Source organism: Primulina huaijiensis, chromosome 15 (genome assembly GCF_012295235.1).
Source record: "Primulina huaijiensis isolate GDHJ02 chromosome 15, ASM1229523v2, whole genome shotgun sequence".
Classification (NCBI taxonomy): Eukaryota; Viridiplantae; Streptophyta; class Magnoliopsida; order Lamiales; family Gesneriaceae; genus Primulina; species Primulina huaijiensis.
Window position 1 is genome coordinate 15,524,531 of NC_133320.1, and position 22,468 is coordinate 15,546,998.

Genomic DNA, 22,468 nt, shown 5'->3' on the forward strand with positions numbered 1-22,468 from the left:
GTTCTCCTTCTCTGGTTTGTAGTTCAAACTCGTAGGCCTTTAGATCAGCAAACAAATCATGAAGTTCGACCTTATTAAGGTCCTTTGATTCTCTCATTGCCATAGTCTTGACATCCAATTCTTTGGGAAGACCTCTGACCGCTTTCAATGCCACTTCTTTGTTTGAATACACCTTTCCAAGTGCATTCAGCTCGTTTACAATACAACTGATCATTTCATCATATTCATTCATGGATTCACCAACTATCATCTTGATATTATCGAATATTTGAACAACAACTGATAGTTTATTCTCCTTGGTTTGCTCATTGCCTTCGCATAATTGGATCAGTTTCCTCAATCTTTCTTTAGCGGTTTTGCACATCTTTATCTCGCTGAAAGTGACTTTATCCAGTGTTTTGTACAGTATGTCTTTAGCCACATTGTCTAAGTTGGCTTTTCTCTTGTCTTCAGTTGTCCATTCATCTCTTGGCTTTTCAATACGTTGTGGTGCCCCTTCAGTTAGGATAACAGCTGTATTAGCTTTTAAAATTTTCATAGGTCCGTCAGTGATAACGTACCACATGTCATCGTCTTGTGCAGCTAAATGAGCCTGCATTCTGATTTTCCAATCATCGAAGTCTTCTCTGAAAAACATGGGAATTTTGTTGAATGAAGACATGGTAATCAGTTTAGTGTATAAAAATATTCAAAGACAAGATTCAACTGCTCTGATACCACTTGATAGGATCGGTTATGAGGTGAAAGAGTGTTTAGAAGGAGGGGTTGAATAAACACTTAACGATTTTCACAGCTTTTTAAAATATTGAGTCAGTTTAGTGATAAACTGATACTCGCGAATCTTGTCAGTCAATATTAGTCAGTTAACAAGTAATGTGCAAAAATAAACTGGCTGAAAAATAGAATATAAATTGAAATAAAAACACAAAGATTTTATGGATGTTCGGAGATTTGAATCACTCCTATGTCATCCCATCTATCACAAGGATATGATTTTTACTAAAAGACTTTGATCGATACAAACAATTGCAAAGACCCACTTCAGTCTTGGACTTAACACTGCCAAACCGAAACTCTTAGTTTACAAACGAAATTCTCAGTATTCAACTGGACTTGAAAAATATTTAGCACAACTGATCTCTTTAAGATCATGTTTTACAACAGCAAAGGTTTGTGCTAGAAAGCTCGAAGTATAGCCTGAGTGCTATCAGTAAATACGATAAGTGTGAGCTTTGAATCTTAGTATAATTTCAGCAGAGTGATTGCAAGTAAGTCGGATGAATTTTTTTGCTTCGTCTCTGCTATTTATAGGCTTCTCTTCCAATGGTAACAATTAATACAATTTGAATCTGTTCTATCCATTGTTTGCCACGTCAACATTCCTCTGGCATTCGTACATTGCAGCTTTTTCTGAAATGCGGCACTCCCACTATTAGTTGCAGTCTGCTTTGTACTGTTTGTCAGTTGAATGTCCTTATTCTTGACGTGTTCAGTTGAAAGATCAACTGATAAGTTTACAACTGTTTGTGGCAACTGATTAGTTTCCAACTGATCAGTCCGTTGTCTGCATATTTCAGTCCAGCTGGTTCAGTTGCCCTTGATTATTTTTGCATTAATCTTCAGCTAATGCAACTATCAGTTCGCATATTTTGATCAGTTACCGCCATTCTTCTCGATCAGTTAGTTCGATCTAATAAACGTTCAGTTTGTCAAACCACCGAAATTTGGTTTTCAACATAAATGTAAAATAATTTATTTTTCATGTACTCATATGATAATGTTTTATTGTATAATTATTGTATGCCTTATATTTTTCAATAAATTACATATGTATTTTCAGTAATTTTTTTGATTACATATTTTTTTTAAAGTTCAAATATGGAAACTGCTATGAACAAAGCTAAACAAGGAACTAATCCCATGGAAGTTTGCATACTGATATTGGTACAACGCACACTATTTTTCGAGATAAAAGATATTTTTTGGAACTAAAACCAACAAAAACAATGGTAAATACAATATAAGGTCCTGTAGACTTGATAAAAGGTTGTAGTAAAGCACATTTTTTGTTACCTAATGGTACAAAATTTCTGATAAATGATGCTTTGTATTCATCACATTCGAAAAGAAATTTGTTGAGTTTTAATGACATATATTACCATGGGTATGATACTCAGACAATAAATGAAGGAAATGAGAAATATATGTGTCTTACCACATATAAATCAGGAAAGAAATATGTAGTTGAAAAACTACCAATGCTCCCTACTGGATTGCATTATACATATATAAGTCCAATTGAATCAAGCATAGTAGTTGATAATTCTTCAATACTGATCAATTGACATGATCGATTAGGGCATCCTGGTTCAACAATGATGCGGAGAATTATAGAAAATACACATGGTCGTCCGCTGAAAGACCTGAAGATCGTTCAAAATAATAAATTTTAATGCAAAGCATGTTCTCTTGGAAAACTTATTATAAGACCATCACCAGCTAAAATTCAAACTAAATCACATATGTTTCTTGAACGTATTCAGGGTAATATTTGTGGGCCAATTCATCTGCCATGTGGACCATTTAGATATTTTATGGTATTGATCGATGCCTCCAGCAGATGGTCACATGTATGTTTATTATCAACTCGTAATGTGGCATTTGCTAGATTACTTGCTCAAATAATAAAATCGCGGAATCAATTTTCTGATCATACAATCAAGGAAATTAGACTTGATAATGCTGGTGAATTTACTTCCCAGACTTTCAATTATTATTGTTTGTCAATGGAAATCACTGTTGAGCATCATGTTGCTCATGTACATACACCGAATGGATTAGCTGAATCATTGATTAAACGTCTACAATTAATTGCTAGACCAATTATTATGAAAACAAAACTCCATGTTTCTATATGGGGACATGCAATTTTACATGCTGCTGCATTAATTCGCATCAGACCAAGTGCATATCATAAATACTCCACATTGCAGTTTGCATTTGGTAAAAAACCAGATATTTCTCATCTGAGAATTTTTGGATGTATGGTATATGTGCCTATTGCACCGCCTCAAAAAACAAAAATGGGACCTCAAACAAAGATCAGAATTTTTGTTGGTTGTGATAGCCCATAAATCATTCAATATCTTGAGCCTCAGACAGGCGACGTGTTTACAGCACGTTTTGCTGATTGTCATTTTAATGAGGAAATCTTCCCAATGTTAGGGGGAGAACATAAACATATTGAAAAAAAATTACATGGTATACATCATCATTGTTACATCTGGATCCAAGAACTAAACGATGTGAAAATGATGTACAACAAATTGTTCACATGCAAAGAATAGAAAAAATCAAATACCAGATACATTTACAGACACAAAAAGGGTAACTAAATCATATATACATGATGTAAATGCCCCTGCTAGAATTGAAATTCCAAAGAAACAAATTGAAGAAAGTCATGATTTCATTAAAAGCTTGAAGCGTGGAAGACCAATCTGTTCCAAAGATAAAAATCCTCGAAAAAGAAAAAAACATAGAGAAACACGATGATCACAAAATATAGAATGATATTCTTGCAGAAATACATGATGATGAAAAGGTTCTGTTAGAACCACAAACTGATGAGAATCATGAAATCTCTATCAATTATATTAATACTGGAAAAATATGGAACTGAAAAGATATAAAAGAAATTGATGAGATATTTTATTACAATGTGGCATTTGACATCTTAAATGACAATGAAGATCATGAACCAAAATCTTTTGGTGAATGTAAAAATCGACAGGACTGGATATAATGGAAAGAAGCCATTCAGGTTGAATTTGATTCTCTAAATAAACATAATGTTTTTGGACCTATAGTCCTTACACCTGAAGGTGTAAAACCTGTTGGATACAAATGGGTTTTTATTCGAAAGCAAAATGAGAAAAATGAAATAATAAGATATAAAACTAGACTTGTTGCACAAGGTTTTTCTCAAAGGCCTAGAATTGATTATTAAGAAACAGATTCTCCTGTTATGTATGCAATAACGTTTCGGTATTTGATTAGTTTGGCAGTATCTGAAAATTTAGAAATGGGTCTTATGGATGTTGTCATAGCATACTTATACGGATCACTCGATAATATATATATATATATATATACATATATATATATATATATGAAAATCCTTGAAGGATTTAAGATGTCTGAAGCACAAAGTTCAAAACCCAGAGAATGTTATTCTGTGAAATTGCAAAGATCATTATACGGGTTAAAGCAATCGGGTCAAATGTGGTATAATCGACTAAGTGAACACTTAATGAAAAAGAGATATGTAAACAATTCAATGTGCCCTTGTGTTTTCATTAAGAAAACAACATCCGGATGTGTAATTATTGCTGTATATGTTGATGATTTAAACATCATTGGAACGAATAAAGAAATTCAAGAAAGCTGTGTCGTACTTGAAGGAAGAATTTGAAATTAAGGACCTTGGAAAAACAAAGTATTCTCTGGGTTTGTAAATTGAACACAAAGAATGTGGAATATTTGTTCACGGTCAAATTAAAATCAAATCCTTTAAGTACTCCAGTGGTTGTTAGATCATTAAACATAAAAAAGGATCCATCCGCCCATGTGAAGATGATGAAGTTATTCTTGGTCCAGAAGTACCATATCTAAGTGCTATTGGTGCCCTTATGTATCTTGCAAATTGCACAAGACCTGATATATCTTTTGCTGTAAATTTATTTGTCAAGATTTAGCTCATATCCAACAAAAGAAACTGTAACAGAATTAAACATATATTCCGTTATCTACGAGGAACGACAGATTTGAGACTTTTGTATTCAAAAGATACCAATCAAAGAATAATTGTTTATGCTGATGCTGGGTATTTATCTGATCCATACAAGGTACGTTCCTAAACCGGATATGTATTTACTCGTAGAGGTACTCCAATTTCTTGGTGTTCACAAAAACAAACACTTGTAACAACTTCATCAAATCATGCCAAGATTATTGCACTACATGAAGCAAGCCGTGAATGTGTGTGGCTAAAATCAATGATGAACATATCCAAATCTCATGCGGATTATCATTTGACTAGAAGCCCCTAATAATATATGAAGATAATGTTGTATGTGTTGCTCAAATGAAAGAGGGATACATAAAAAGCGACAGAACTAAACATATTCCTCCTAAGTTCTTTGCATTCACCCAAGAACTTGAGAAAAATAAAGATATTGATATTCGTTACATTCAATCAAGTAAAAACTTATCAGATCTCTTCACAAAAACACTTCCTACGACAATATTCAGAAAGAATATATAAAACATTGGGATGCGCAATCTACGAAATTTGTGAAGAATAGTTCGTGTTAACATGAGGAGAAGTTTACGTGACTGTACTCTTTTTCCCTTACTATGGTTTTTATCCCAATGGATTTTTCCTAGTAAGGTTTTTAACGAAGCAGTATAAAACACGTAATGAGGACAATCATTGTATCATGATCATCATCACAAGTGGGAGTGTTGAAAAATAAGAGTTGGAATATTTGAATGTTGAAAATAAGGGTTGTAAATATTGAAAATTAGTGTGTGATGATGTATTTATTTTTGTATTATTTTCAAAGAAATTCTATAAATAAGTCTCTCAATGTGTGAAGAAAATCTCAATTGAGTAGAGAGAAAATTTTATAAAGTGTGTAGTTTGTTAAATTTTGTGAGTTTGAGATTTTTACTTTTTACCGTAAATTTTTAGTTTTAACACATCATGATTTCTTGTGTTATTAAGATATTTTCTTTTTAATCCATTTCAAAGACGGGTTAGTCGTTTTGCATAATTATAAATTTTTACTTTTAACACATCATGATTTCTTGTGTTATTAAGATTTTTTCTTTTTAATCCATTTCAAAGACGGGTTAGTCATTTTGCATAATTATATATATCGTACCCTCTAACTAAAATATATAAATTATATTTATTTTTTGTTGTCCCAAATTATATTCTAATTTTTATATTTAATAATATTTATTCTTGTTTTTTAAAAAATTTAATTACTTTAACCCATTCTAAAACCATATTTTAAAAGAGATCTACTGAATAATTTATAATATAGCCTTTTACAATTTGAAAATCATAAAATATCCCTTTTTAACATTTCTCCTTCTCAATTCATTACTACAACTTACTTATAATAAATACAAGTATGGCGAAAATCTGTAAAACAAAAGCTTTTTGTTAAGGCGTTAAAGACCCTTTTTTATTACCTTTGTCTTCGATAAAAGAGTAATTTGGTTTTTTAATCAAAAGGGTTATGTATCAGAAGGTAAAAAGTACAAGGGTCGGATTTGTCAAAAACAGAATATTTGGTGAATATAGCAACCAAATTAGCCTAATTCAAAATCACAAAAAATATGGTAAGATTGTTTCACTGGTTTTTTTATGAAACAAATATCTAATCTGACTACTTATGAAAAATATTAATTTATATGTCAAAAGTATTACTGATTGACTCATATCAAAGAAATATATTCGTAAGATCGTCTCACAAGAGACCTACTAAAATTTACAAAAATTCATATGAGATTGTCTCATATCCGCACATCATATATAGGTATCAGAAAATGACGACACTTGAGGCTATGACTGGCTCAGTTTTAAAAATTATCCACCAAATATAAAAGATGTGATTAAGACCTTTCTTTTTGGCAAACTCATATGAAGAACATAAAAAAAAAAAACAGATGGTAACCTGAGTCATTTTCGGCCTGCAACGTTTAAATTGCGTACACAGACAGAAGCACATACAACCATTCAGGACATCTCAATAGGGTTAAGATCCATCTGCAACCGAGGGTCGGCCACAATATCAAAGTTCCTATCCCCCAAAGCTTGAGTAAGCAAAGGCCTTGCCTCAATTTATAACGAATCAAGTTGTAAAGACAAAGGCCACCGAGAAGAAGTACAAAAGAAGTAAGAACAAGAGAAGAACTAAATTCTACGAGAAACGGCATGTCACGCCCCAAGACCGGGGTTAGTCGACACCGGCATTGCTCAACAATCACATAATCTTCAAACAACAAGTCTCGCAGTACAGTATATACCAAAACAAGTTTATTTCTCATAATCAACAAAAGAATCGTCTTTACAACTTAAGTACCAAAATAAACTGATTAAAAAATGTTTTAATAGTGCGGAAGCGATAAACATAAACTAAGCTTTAAAATTTTTGGGATAACTCGAGATCTTCTACCATCCCCAAAATTGCTATTGCTCCCCTTCATCCATTTGCTCTTCGTTCTTATCTGGGTGGGGAGGAAGTAAGGGGTTAGTATTTTGGGAAATACTCAGCAAGTGGGGGACCGTTCGAGACATGAAGCAAAATATACATACACTTAAATTCAAATTTTACATAGCATATCATAACTCGAATAATAACGAATATTCATACTTCATAATCATAGCATGTCATCACATATCATACTCGTATAGCATACTTGTTTAGCACTAAAAGTCATCTAATTTTCATGGTTTCCTGATATCAGTCTCCTATATGTTAATCCTCTAAGGAGTGAGGCCATGTCCAATATGTTAATCCTCTATGGAGTGAGGCCGTACAACAGTTACCATCCCACCGTATAAGGGTCATAGTTGGGAAATCGTTTCCCATATCCAATCGAATCCTGACATTGCTTTGAACACAATAACTTGACAAATCTTGAAGAAAATATATCATGAACAAGGAATTATGCTCGAACGAACTTTCAAAAACTGAAGGGAGATTCGTACACAAATTATAATTTCTTTAAACGCAAGCCCACTTCAAAGAAAAAGTGTGGCAAACAAAAACTCACTTACGAAAGAATATATACATAACAAAAGCACACTTACTAAGGAAAAGTATGCAAATTATAATATGTCAAAAACCCACTTACCTTGAATAATTCGAAAAAAACGAGAACTAGTGATGGTAGGATTTCGAAACTGAGCCTGGATCTGGACTGCTGCAGAGCTTCGATACTTGGCACACTAAGAGAGCAAAGTCTCTAAAATTCCTATAGAAAACTAGAGAGGAAATTTCGAAAATGTGGAGGTGTGAATTTCGAATGACATGACTCTATTATTTATAGGGGTTGGCTGCTATCCTGATCGTGTATCATCCACGCGTTTGAACTTTGAATCAAACTTTAAATCTAGGATAATTATCATATCTTATCCATGATACTTGATAATTTTGAAATCTATATATCCATTCTTTGGATATATTTTCGAAATATTCTCTTATCCAAGCATGCAAAATTTCGAATTTTGTGTCTAATTCCCAATATTCGGTAGATCTTTTAATTTGTACAATTAAATCTTTGCTCTTAAATCCCAAAAATCCCCTTTAGTAATTTCAAATTTATGGTAAATTATCCCAAAAATAATACTCTTGATTTTCCCTAAAATTCTGGTAGGCAAACTCTTAAATTTTCCCATGCATGTATTTTTTTATCCTGCAGAATTTTTCCTATCTCCATAATTTTGAAAATCCTAATTAAATACTCCAAGATTTCAAAATTTAGGGATCATATTATCCTCTTGTTTGATCTTTATCCAAGTATCAATATCCTATCAAATCTTAGATCTTTATCTGGTTCAATATTATATCAAATCTTAGATCATCATTTGGTATCAACATCATATCAAATCTTAGATCTTGGTTTATGATAAAATGAGTAGCAGCTCTATTCGAAATAATTTTTGTAATGAGAAATTCAAAGTTTTACAGTGCAAGAATCAGAGCAACCAAAAAGTGGAGAGAGAAAAAGACAATTTTCTGTAGATTTACCCAAAAGTTCCCATTACTCTAGTAGAGACATGAGTATCGGTATCAGAATAGAACCTGGAAAGCCCGAAATCTGCAACCTGGTATGTGATCATAAGCAACAATTTATTCACATAAAAATGGTGAGCCAAATAAACATCGAGTAACGTAAAAAATCAGAATCAAAGAATAATGCAAGAAATATTGATTTACTACATATATCACATGCCTTTGCTTCGAAATTTTCATCAAAAAGAATGTTAAAAGACTTTATATCACGATGTATGATCTTGGGTTTACCTGCGATAAGATACACAAAAGCACAATGGCTTATGAAGAAATAGAGAATGAACGAAAACTCAAGTCGCGGTATTGTAAACTGAATAAAGAATATGAAGAATTATGTTTATATAGCTAGGGTAAATACAAAAAGAGTAAAATGACTAATTTACACTTGATAGCTAACAATAATATATTCTAACATCCCCCCTCAAACTCACAATGCAACAGCTAAAAGCATTGAGAGTTTTTCAGACAAAAAAAGAAAGCACGAAGCGGAATGTGCCTTGGTAAACATATCAGCTATCTGCAGAGAAGAAGGAACGAAAGGTAACGTGATGGTGCCAAGATGGAGATGATAAATAGTGATGTGACAATCGATCTCAATGTGCTTTGTCCTCTCATTAAAAACTGAATTGCGTGCAATCTGAATTGCACTCTTATTATCACAATATAAAAGAGTTGGATGACGAAGAAGGATACCGAAATCCGCAAGCAACCAACGTAACCAAAAAATCTCGCAAGAGGTTGAAGCCATAGAACGATACTCGGCTTCAGTGGAAGATTTAGAGATAACAACTTGTTTCTTACTTTTCCAAGAGATAAGAGAATCTCCAAGAAAAATACAGAAGCCAGTGGTTGACTTACGATCCGTGGGATTGCCAGCCCAATCAGCATCAGAGTATGCACGCAGCTCTAAGTAAGAAGTAGAAGGAAACAAAAGACTCTGAAACTAAGTGCCCCGAAGATACCTGAGAACGCGAAGAACAGTAGCCCAATGAACCGTAGTTGGTGCAGTGACAAACTGACTTACTACATGAACAACATGCGCAATATCTGGACGAGTCACAGTGAGATAAACCAAGCTGGCAACAATAGTACGGTATAAGGTAGGATCTGGCAAAGGAGGTCCATCTGACAGAGAGTACCGAGCATTGGTCTCAAGAGGAGTATCAACTATCCTGTTATCAGTTAGACGTGCACACTCAAACATATCCTCTATGTACTTTGACTGGGATAAAAGATAACCTTTTGGAGAATATGCAACCTCAATTCCTAGAAAGTAACGTAGCAAACCTAAATCCTTCATAGCAAAGCAGCGAGCTAACTCAGACTTCAAAGCCTCAATAGCATCAATATCATCACCGGTGATTATCATGTCATCAATATATAAAGACAGAAGTATACAACCTGCACGAGTACACTTGAAAAATAATGCTGAATCATGATGACTAGGAATAAACCCAAGCGAAGTAATCACAACAGAAAATTTCTCAAACCAAGCATGATGAGCTTGTTTCAGACCATAAAGAGCCTTACGAAGTCTACAAACTTCACCAGGTTGGTGAGCAACACTAGGAGGAGGAGCCATAAAAACTTCTTCATGAAGATCACCATTCAAGAAGGCATTCTTGACATCCATCTGAGAGATTTTCCATCGACGAACAGAAGCAACAGAAATTAGAGTACAAACTGTCGTCATTTTAGCAACGGGGGCAAATGTTTCCTCATAATCCATGACATGCTTCTGAGAGTAACCTTTAGAAACAAGACGAGCTTTGTATCGTTCAATTGATCCATCAGATTTGGTTTTGATCTTGTAGACCCAACGAGAGCCAATGGTGTGCTTTCCTGGTGGCAACAGAACCAAATCCCATGTATGAGTCTGATGAAGAGCCGTCAGTTCCTCGGCCATAGCCTTCTGCCAAAGTGGATTACCAACAGCTTTGCTATAGGATAATGGCTCAGAGAGACGATGAACAGAGGCAAAAAAATGAAGCGAAAGAGCTAGAATAACACGAGTAAGCAAATCAGGTAGTTGAGTAGACTTACGAACACGAGTGGACTGATGAAGTGGAGGATTATTCGCAATGCCAGCAGATGATTGGGTTGTTGTAGGGGAATTTGGAGGAGCAAGAGTCTCGGGTGTGGTCATGGGCAAGGTCTCGTCGATGTCGGAGGTGAAAAGGTCAATACGAATAAGATCTGCATGTGTCATATTGAAACATCTACTTATTTAAAATGCAGAAATATTTTTTTTAAAAAAGGCTCACATTTCGAAAATCCTATTAAAATATTTTGCATGCATGCAACTTTACTGAAAAATATAACATTTAAAAATAATCGTAAATATTTGAGAGTAACAATAGTGCAGTTTAAAATGACCAAGCTCAGCCTACAAAATATGCGTAAACATAACGAGTAAAAATATTAAAAATCATCAGCGTATAAAAACCAGTGTATAAAAATGCTCATGTTCTCTCAAAACTCATAAAAACATCATGTGCGGAAGAAATGTGGTCCTCGGGTCCTGCTCGCACATCCAGTCCTGTCGCCTTAGAGTTCGGCACCTCCAGTCCCCTCAAAAACATGCTCACCTGCATCACACACGTCTAGTGAGTCTAAAGACTCAACACACCTGTACCAGAAATAACAAGTATATATACATAGCACACAGCAGTAAAAATATATTGTAATCAAAATACCTTTCATGAACTTTAAAAGCGTAAAGTAACTGTGCCATATGAAATCGTATGTAACATGTCAAAACAGGTCATCATTATTATCATTCATCATTATACATCATTTATTCTAGTGAATTCTGTTCATTAGTTTTGACTGTCGTACATCATTCATCATTTACGATGGATCCATCTACATAGAACCGCGGTACCCGACGGATTTCGGACATCACTGACAGTATTACCCATCCACTGTGTCTAGGCCTCATCATCATCATTTAAATATACATCTTAAGCATTTACATATACTTCGATAGCCACAGCTAATTCTCATCCTTCAAAACATCATCATTTTCATCACTTATAAAAATCGTGCACATGCGTAAATTTTTCTTAAAATCAAGCATGCAACGTATATATCGTAATTTCATAAAAATCATGACTATGATGCATAAACACTTAAAAACATGATAAATTTGTGCTCAAGGCGCTGCCAGGACTGAAATTTTACCTCGGGTGCAAAATGACCATTTTGCCCCTGAAAACCCAAAATGACCGTTTTACTCCTGGACCTCTAAAATTTGATCCGAAGCTTACCAAACCCCTTAAAACATCCCAAAACATATTTAAAAGTATTTCTTAGACGTAAACTCGAGCTCGTTTCAAAACTTAACCGATTCGTTTTCAAACATAGATCGAAGTCCCGATTTTAACCCGAATCAAATCGAAACTTAACCAAATTTCTCCCAACTTTTTACCACACATTATAGACACATTAACAGCCCTAAAACCGTCAAGACCAGTCTCTTAAACCCCTCGATCAAGCCCCATAGGCTACTGGAAAAGTTCTGCGCGTAACAATTCAAAACCCTAGCCGCCCCACTTCTCAAAACCATCGATCCTAGCCTTTAGCCAATGGTACCAGCCACTAGCCAACCTCACCTAGACCACCCTAGGATCCCTCTAGAACCACAAGACTCACGGACACAGCCCCATGCAGCCCATAACCACCCACACGACATCTAGCTACCCCGAAGCTCGTCCAAGACCAACACACACAACCCTCAACCATGCGGCCTCTACCCTAGCCCCAGCCATGTTTGAGCCACCCTAGGCCACGGTTCAAACCCATTAGGACCTGGTCCCGGGCTAAGGAGGTCCCTTGCTCAAACGAGCCTCCCCAACAAGCTTATGAAGGGTAGAGGCCGATGCTACTCCTCAACAAGCTTTGGCCGATGCTTTGCTAACCTTCGGCCACCTGCACTTAATCTCGACCCTAGCACTAAGTTTCCTAAAACCGTGACATTTTTCATCCCTCTAGCATCAAAAACCAACAGCCCCTTGCACAAGGATCATAAAAACGTGAGCTGGATATAAAAGTATGCAGATTTCATGAACAAATCGAAGCATAAACGTAAAACCATGCATGGACCGAGCATCAAACATGAATTGCACACATATCATCATGTATATAACATAAATGATGCAGAAATATAGGTACATGGCGTGCCTTGATGATAAATGACCGAAAACTTGAAGAAGAACACGTCGGTGAAGCGCCGGAGGAGCGGGGAATGAACTCTTCTTGAAAGAAAATGTAGGACCGAAATTCTTCAGCAAAGTGCTGCTGGAAATCACGTGAAGGAGGCTGCTGGAGTGTGGGGTGGGCGGTTGATATGAGGGAATTAGGTTTAGGCTAGGTTAAGGATTAATTAAATAGAATATCAATCACTAATGGGCCCTTAATTGTAATTTAAAAAGTTTAAAATATGTCTTGAGCCCACTAAGCTTAAAAATAGGCCCATCAAGCCCAAACATACTCTAGAAAAATATTTCGTTTAGATAAGTTTTTGAATATTGCCTTAACCCTCAAAAAGTCCTCTGTTTCGATAAAATTTGCGTACCGATAAAAAATATGCTCCGGCGGGTAAAAATACCCAACAAAGCCCATTTCTTGAAAAATACACTTAAAACACCTCGTAATAATTAATAAAAATTAAATATGTAATAAAAAAAATTTCCTGATAATCTCTGGTCTCCGTTCCTCAATCGAGCGCGAAATGCATCTAGAAACCTCGTGAAATGAATCCTATCATGCAATAATTATGCATTAAATGCATAAAAATAAATAAACACATAATTTAAATAAAATCCTAGCTTGTATACATTCAGTTTACGTAATTTAAATTTGTGGATCTTACACATATTATGCGAACTAACAGGTATAGAAAAGAATGGAACATGTTCATGGAACACAACATGACGAGAGACATACTGTTTTTGACTAATTGGATCAAAACAACGATATCCTATTTGAACAATACCATAACCCAGGAAAACACACAGAGTAGAACGTGGAGACAACTTATTGCGCTCGATCTGCGGTCAGAGAACGATACAGGAACAACCAAAAACACGTCATGACTTTTCAAGCTTCTCAGTGCTCCTGTAGACGCTAAAAATTGCAAATGAGATGCGAAAACGTGGCCTAGACGATTATGCCATAAATAAAAAAACAGAAGATGACTGACTCAAGCGAAAAAAAGAGAGATCCACACTAGATGTTGCAACATCTGGTACTTTGAGATAATCCAAAACATAAAGTCTCCCTTGTCCATGGGCTGTCCCAATCAGCCACTAAGATCGCGGGTCCTGAACATAACAATTTGAAGAACAGAAGTAAACTAAGTATCTAGACTCACATAATTGACTGGCCGAAACAAGATTAATTGTAAGATTGAGAATATAGTATAAATCAAGAAGAGATAGACAACACGTACCAAGATAATCAACGCCTAATAATGGCTTCGATGTGCCATCAGCAGTCACAATTTCAATGGAAGAATTGTGAAACAAAGAAGCAAAAGAAGACAAATCAGGAGACATATGATGAGATGCTCCAGAATCCAAGACCCAGATGGACAAAGATATATCTGAAGTGTCAGAGGATGACAAACCTGTATGTGAAGAAGCTGACATAGCATGAGGCTGTGAAGCGAGGAATTGTTGAAACTGCTCAAACAAATACGGATCCAAAGACGGTGCAACAATTGCATTGTTAGACTGAGGTGGTCGATATGTCCACTGGTTTGATGGATTACCAGGTTTCCATGGAGTGTTCTGAGATGGCTGATGCAGCTGCTGTTGTTTCCATGGAGTGTTCAGAGATGGCTGTTGCAGTTGTTGTGGTTTCCATGGAGTGTTATGTGATCGTTCTTGTTGCTGTTGCGGATTCACTTTTCTTTTACTCAACAATAGTGGGAATTGAGCTTTCCAGTGCCCCTTCTCTTTACAAAAAGCACACTCATCTTGAGAAACCTTTGTATTTGACCTGTTTTGATGATTAGCTTGAGGTCGTTGAAGAGCTGCAAAGACAAATGGTGTAATTGGGATTGTCCCTTTGTCAACGTGAGACTTAAGACGAATCTCTTCAGCTAACAATTCACTTACAACTGAGTCAACAAAAAGAAGAGGGTTGCGATGAAGAATCGTCCCACGCAGACCCTCAAAATCATTCCGAAGTGCCATAAAAAACTGTACTAAGCGTTGTTCTTCTCTCCGAGCAATCACTACAAGAAAATCAACATACAACCACACTCAGAAGACAACGGTTTTATCAGAAACCGTTGTCTTTTTTCCTTTTAACAACGGTTTTCGTTAAAATTGTTGTCTTTCTGAATTTTTTTTGTCAAAAGACTTATGGGTCAACGACAACGGTTTGCTAAAACCGTTGTCTATGGGCGTGTTTTTTGGTTGCTAAAGACAACGATTTTAACAAAAACCGTTGTTGTATATGGGTTACGACAACGGTTTTAAACCGTTGTCTATTAGCGTGTTTTTTTATGATATATCGACAACGGTTTCGATTAGCGTGTTTTTTTGACAAACAACAACGTTTCATTAAAACTGTTGCTTTTTTTAGCGACGGTTTTGATAAATCCGTCGCTACATTTTGCGACAGATATAAAAACCGTCGCTAATTTTAACAACGCGACGGTTTTGACTACAACCGTCGCTAAATTTAGCGACAGTTTAATTTCTGTCGCTATATTTAGCGACGGTTTCAAGTAAAATCGTCGCGTTGTTAACAATAGCGACGGTTTTATAAAACCGTCGCTAAATATAGAGACGGATTACCACAACTGTCGCTGAATTTAGCGACTGTTTTTAAATTCCACCGTCGCTATTTTAAATGTACGACGGTTTATGGAAATAACTGTCGCTACTAGCGACGGTTTAACGAAAAAACCGTCGCAATTTGTCTATAAATATCAATGTTTTCGTTCCATTTTCATTCACACCACATCAAAACACTTAAAATTTTTTCTCTCTTACAATATTTAAAATTTTTTCTCTCTTACAATATTTTAATTTCGATTTAATATAAATATTTTTTTTATTTTTTGATAAATTTTTTTGTGTTAAATAAGTTCACGAATAATGTTAGGATTGTGGAATTGTAATTTATTGTCATTTTTTTAGATTTGTAAAATTATTAAAAGTATTTTTTTTATTTTACTGAAAACATTAGCGACAGAAATTATGAATTAACCGTCGCTAATTAGCGACGGACTTTATGAATAAACGGTCGCTAACTTTAGCGACGATGTTATATAACCGTCGCTAAATAGCGACGATTATTGACATGATTTCCGTCGCCAAATGGCGACGGTTAAAAAACCGTCGCAAATTTTATTTGCGACGGGTTTTCAATAACCGTCGCAAATGTTGCTACAACAACGGTTTTTAACCGTTGTCTTTGAGCGCACCCTTTAACAACAGGGACTTTAACAACAGTTTTAAAATGGATAGAAGGTGAGAATGCTCGCAATTCTGCAGAATCTGTTAATGCCAATTGATCCCAGAGTGTCGACATAGCAGAATAAAAATTTTGGATGCTCATATCTTTCTGCTGAAGGGCACGAATATCTGTCTACAATTGATATCGTTTGGCAAAATTAGACTGTGTATACATACGTACCAGATAATCCCAAACCTCCTTAGCAGTCTTGTATTTCGCCAATTGAGCACATATAGAGTGTGCAACATAATTATTAATCCACGTAATAGTCTTCGAATTATCTGCCTCCAAACATCCAATGACAGCATAATCAGGGTTCGTCTGGTCTGTAGGCTTGTCTCGCACCTGTGATATAGCCCCACATCGATTTCCCCCGCAATAAATTCTTCATAACATAACCCCAATACAAATAATTTCTTTCATCCAATTGAACACTAATCGACTGAAGAGAATCTTCTTTACGAGTAGCCATGATGCCAAAACCAAACCAAATCGAACGAATAAAACAAAACACAATGCAGAGAAAAAATCATACGTGATTACCAAAGAGAAACTATATGAACGAAAAGTTGTACGAACACAGCAAAAAAGTTCGATCCGTGAAAGATGTGGATGAGATTAACAGTTCTTCTCTACAATTGACAGATCCATGAGATGGAGGCTCTGATACCATGAAAAAATAGAGAATGAGCAAAAAACTCAAGTCGCGGTATTGTAAACTGAATAAAGAATACAAAGAATTATGTTTCATATAGCTAGGGTAAATACAAAAAGAGTAAAATGACTAATCTATCCTTGAGAGCTAACAATAATATATTCTAACAGCTTAAATACGCAAAAACAATTGGCAACAAGATCATGAGGCGAACGACTCACAGTCCTTGTGCAAATATGCCAAACCCTTCGCAGATCCTAATGCAATTTGCATTCTAGTTTCCCACTTCATGGGAGGATTCCCCTTTCTTGCATGTTGTGAGAATTCAAAGAAATAATAGAACTTTAAGGAACAATACATGAAAAATAACCGATCACAATTAGATATTTGGCTCTTGAGTTTGAGAAGATAACATCGCCAAGCAAAACAATTGGTTTACAAAACATTCAAGTTAAAATCAGAAATGAAAAGAAAACTCAAGAACATTAAATCAATTGAATGGAAACATTAACGGAGACCATTTCACATAATTCTGATTTTGTAAATGAAAATGCAATCTCTGCATCAACTAAGGGAGGCACTGACATGGTAATGCATCCTCGAAGACAGAGGCACTCATGACATTAAAAGAATATCAAGCCCAACAAGTGAAAAATTATTGGTTCACTTACTTTCTAACAGATTGATAGACTGCAGATCCGCAACGAAGATATTAATGATATATTCCTGAAAAATGAATGTCATTGAACACCAGTTCTCCTCAACAATTTAAGCAAATTTAAACATGCATTTTTACCAATTATGTAGCCCAACTCACATCATACTACAGCGACCAACCATGGAATTATAAAGCCATATTCCATGTGGGCTTACCATGTAAGTGAAACTCCAAGGTGTCATTTGGAATATATTCATACACCAACAGTCTCTGAGACCCTGAAATTCAGTGCCCAACCAATTCTACTAGATGATTGTGATGAACAAGGCTTATAGTTTCTACCTCTGCTTGGAATTCACGCTCCACCTGACCACTCTCAACTTTCAATTGCTTAACAGCTACCTGTTTCCCCTGACAAAGCACTCCCTTGTGGACATATCCAATGCCACCTTGACCAAGGAGGTTGAACCCAGAGAAATCTTCATTTGCGAATGCAAGTTTTTCATATGTAAACATGGTAAGCAATCGCGGTCGCGGAGACCGTCGCGGAGGTCACCGTTCCAGTTCTCATGACATTTCGTGGAACGGTTTAGGCTTGGATATTTTTTAAAAATTAATATAAATTGAAAATTTTGAAAAAATATTTAAAAATATGTGAATCAAAATAAATATCATTTAAATAGATTATTTGATGAAAACAATATAGTAAATATATTTTTTAAATTTTATTCACGCCTTATTGAATCACAAAGCATATCTTTGTCATATATCGAAATTTCACAACTCTCTCAAAATTGAAATATACTATTAAGAAAGTTTTGGTTTATAATCAATTAAAATTTTGAAAAATTTCAATTGGAGGTACATATATTAACCCAATTTGGAATCAAATTTCTTCAAAGCTTACTTTAGAGTAACTTGTTATTTAACATCAACTAAAATCAATATTTTACAATCAATTTAATTATTTTATTATTACACATTCTGATGAAAATTGGAGGTACATATGTTAACCCTTTTTTTTCTTTTTACTGTTCAGTTCCATGTCGTTTCGTCGATCCGTGCCGTTGTACCGATAACAAAAAGTTTTCTATCTACGTAATGACGTCCCAAAGCATCAACGTTCACACCCCGAAACTTCGTCAAGGTGGGCCTCATTCCCGTTCCGGAACCGTTCCGATACCGTTTCAGCAAACCATGTATGTAAACATAGTTTTTTTGAAAGACGAACTAGTATATGAGGTTGGTGGGACCAGATTCTCCGAGTTCAGGCTGCTACCAAATGAAGGTAGTGGTGGAGTAGATCCATCCACTGAAGACAAATGAGAATTTGATAAAATTCCCGGTAGAGAAGTGGGCTTTTGCATTGCTTTGACGACGTTACTAGTTGGTAGGGGAGCGGGAGCAGGCTCTTGCCACTTATGCTGTGGAACACAAAAGGAGTCAGGTGTAAAGGGAAAAAACAGGTACATTAGATTGATTTCAGCAACTGGAAGCAAGGATCTCAAAAGTAGATGAAAATTACTGTAATGTTCCAAATGGACTTGGACGAGCTATGTAACCGTAAATTAATGGAGTCGTCAATTAAAGCATCAAGAACACAAACACAACTTGCAACAAAAATTTAGCAGAGCTTTTGTCCTTGGGATTTCCTTTAAGGAATCCATGATCACAATCAACTCCAAATGTCTCAAGAAGTAGGCCTCACGATGATTCTAAAACCGATAGTTTTCCAAGGCATGATCATATATTCAATTCTCATATACTGCAAGTTAGTACAATTATTTGAAAAATGATTGTTAGACGAGTAATAGTTGCTTATACTATCACAGCATTGAAATGACATTTAGATTATTTTACAACTTAGAAAATTGAGTTCACAATTATCAGCTATAATAATTTTTCAAAAGTAAAATAGTAGGAAAAGGGCATGCACATTCTTAAATCTTGCAAATTGCAAGAAGAGACCCAAATTTGTCGCTTGAATAACTCAATATTCAATTCAAAATGCATATATGCAAAAAAATAATTACTTGCCTTCATCAAGTCAGACAATATTGAGCAAATACGAAAGAACAAACCATGCAAGAACATAATACACAGATTACAAGTACAAGCCATTAAAGATTTTTAAAACGAAAAACATGAACAAGCAAAAAACATACTTCTTCCAATCATTATATTCGAATTCATTACATAATTACCTTTCGCCCCCTGAGAAGCATAAGAAAATCCATTCGACCCACGGCGCATCTTCTGTAAGAAAAACGTGACACATATTAAGAGAAGTAGCGTGTACAAATTGATATTGGCGATGGCCAAGAAAATTTAGATGCGTACACAATTCTCTTTCTGAATTTCGGCTCCCGATACACTAATCGATGGTATGAGAAATGCCTATAAATAGAGCGATTGAGGTCCCTAAGCACACACCTCATAAGAAACATTTACACCATCTATTGAGAGGGTTGAGTGCTTAGAATACATCAACCGAGAAGAAAATCAGAGAAATCAAAATTTTCAATCACCGGAGGTAACACTCGATCCACTTCCGCATATTATATATCATGTTTATATATACGTAGAAACATGATTTAAGAAAAATTCTGACATTTGGTATCAGAGTAGTGATACCTCTGCCTTGAAAATTTGTTTGTCAATTTCTGAAATTTGCGTAAGAAACTTGAAAATTAAAGATCGGATCACGTAATAATATTAAGAAACTTACCTTAGAATTGTGTTCTCGATCAGAGTTTGAAGTTCCTCCTTGAATCTTGAAAAATAAAATAAGAATTTTTAAGTAGCAAAATATTTTCGGAGAGGATGAAGAAGAAGACTTCGAAAATTTGTGATATTCGAAAGAAATCCATGCATTCAAAGCTAAATGATACTGAATTTTCGTGCATGAATTGTAATAGATTCTTTTTCATTGAATGCACTGTCGTCAATAGGGACTAATTTTATTTATTAACGAGACCCACAATTAATTAATGTGGGACCTATAAATTTGACAATTGAAATGGCATGTTTCGGTATATTTGAATTTTATTATTAATATTTTTTTTAAAATAAAAAAATTAATAATAATAATTAATGCAAGACCCACAATTAATTATGCGGGACCACATGTTGGTAATAATTCGGTTTTATTATTATTGTTTTTAAAATAAAAATAATAATAATAAATAAATAAATAATGATTGAAGTGTTATTAAGTTATATGTATAATTCGGTATACATATAGCATTTGGTCAAATAATTTGTACACATTGAAATAATTCCAAGTTCGACATAATTTCTAATACATGTTTAGAAATTATTTTTGCTTGTTAGATATAATGTCAAATATTATGGATAAGTGTTTGATTTGTACATGCAAATTTAATATTATGTTTTTATTTATTCTTGAAATTTAAAATGCAAATAATATTAAAAAATAATTGGTACAACAATATTCACATTATGTTCATATTAAAGTATATTAAGTAGTTTGCAATTTGAAATGAACATATTAAGTAAGATTTGAATATAAAATTATAAAATAAAATATTTCAGATATTCACAAATTAACAAATAATCATCACTTTATCACTACTCTGTTAAAAGAGAAAAACTGACGAGGAGCCCACATTTTCACGTAAATGTGATCCTCACTTTATCACTACTCTTTTTGAAGAGAAAAACTGATGGAGAACGTATTTGTTCATATTAAGTAAAAATGTGAATATAAAGTTATTTAAAGAAAAATTTTGGCTTATAAATATTCACATAAATGTGAATAATTAAGTTGCATAATAATTATAAGGTGACATGAGAAAACATGATCTGGGAGAGTTCTTCATAGATCGGTTTAAACTGCCTTGACTAGCCACTAGTCTCCTTGAAGAATGTTGCTCTGACTAGGAGTTAGGTATTTAAAGGGCCTTAGCACTACCTGTCTTTCCTGAGAGCACTCTTGAAAAATGTTGATTATGTTACTAAATAATTATTATATAGAGTATTAAAGTAAAGCCAAAATTTTGTCCCGTGAACCATATAATTTTAAATAATTGAGGAATAGTCACATCATCCTTAATTATGGAAAATTATACATTAAGTGGATTTGGATCACATAATGACATCAATTATAATTAATTATACAAACATAATAAATTTTGCCCCACAGGGATTTTTATTATATTTATATAACTAATTAGGTTAAAATATCAAATTATAATTTTATTAATTTACCCACAGGAGTTAGGGAAAATATATTTTGATAGTTTTATCATAAAGTTACAGAAAAATCTTATTGAATTAAAATTTTATCCCATAGGCAAATTTTATGTCACTAGATTTTTATAACATGAATTACATTGATAAAACATGATATTGTCTCAAAATTTTAAGCATATGATATTTTGTGCAGTTATGCAACCTGCGAGTTTTTCTGATATGAAATGTGACATTCCCGAACTAAAGGGCGATAACTATAAAATATGGAAAGAAAGAATTCTTCTTCAATTAGGGCGGATGGATATTGATTATGCTATACGGAAAGACGAACCATCTGCTATTACTGAAAACAACATTCCGGATAATGTTGATCTTTATGAAAAATGGGAGCGATCTAATCGACTCTGCGTAATTTCATAAAGACCAAAATCTCTGCTGGTATGCGTGATTCTGTCGACCAGCATAACAATGTCAAAGAATTACTGAAGGCTATTGATGAACAATTTCAGCCTTCAGATAAGCCACTTGCAAGCACCCTAGTTATGGAGTTTTCTTCATTAAGGCTCACCAGTGTAAGAGGTGTGCGAGAGTACA

The 22,468-nt window shown here is 34.6% G+C and overlaps 1 pseudogene; it reads right to left on the reverse strand.

Moving 5' to 3' along the window:
- Positions 1-6,296: 6,296 nt before the first annotated feature.
- The window catches only part of LOC140959337 (probable serine/threonine-protein kinase PBL7), a 46,394-nt pseudogene continuing 30,222 nt past the window's right edge, over positions 6,297-22,468 (reverse strand).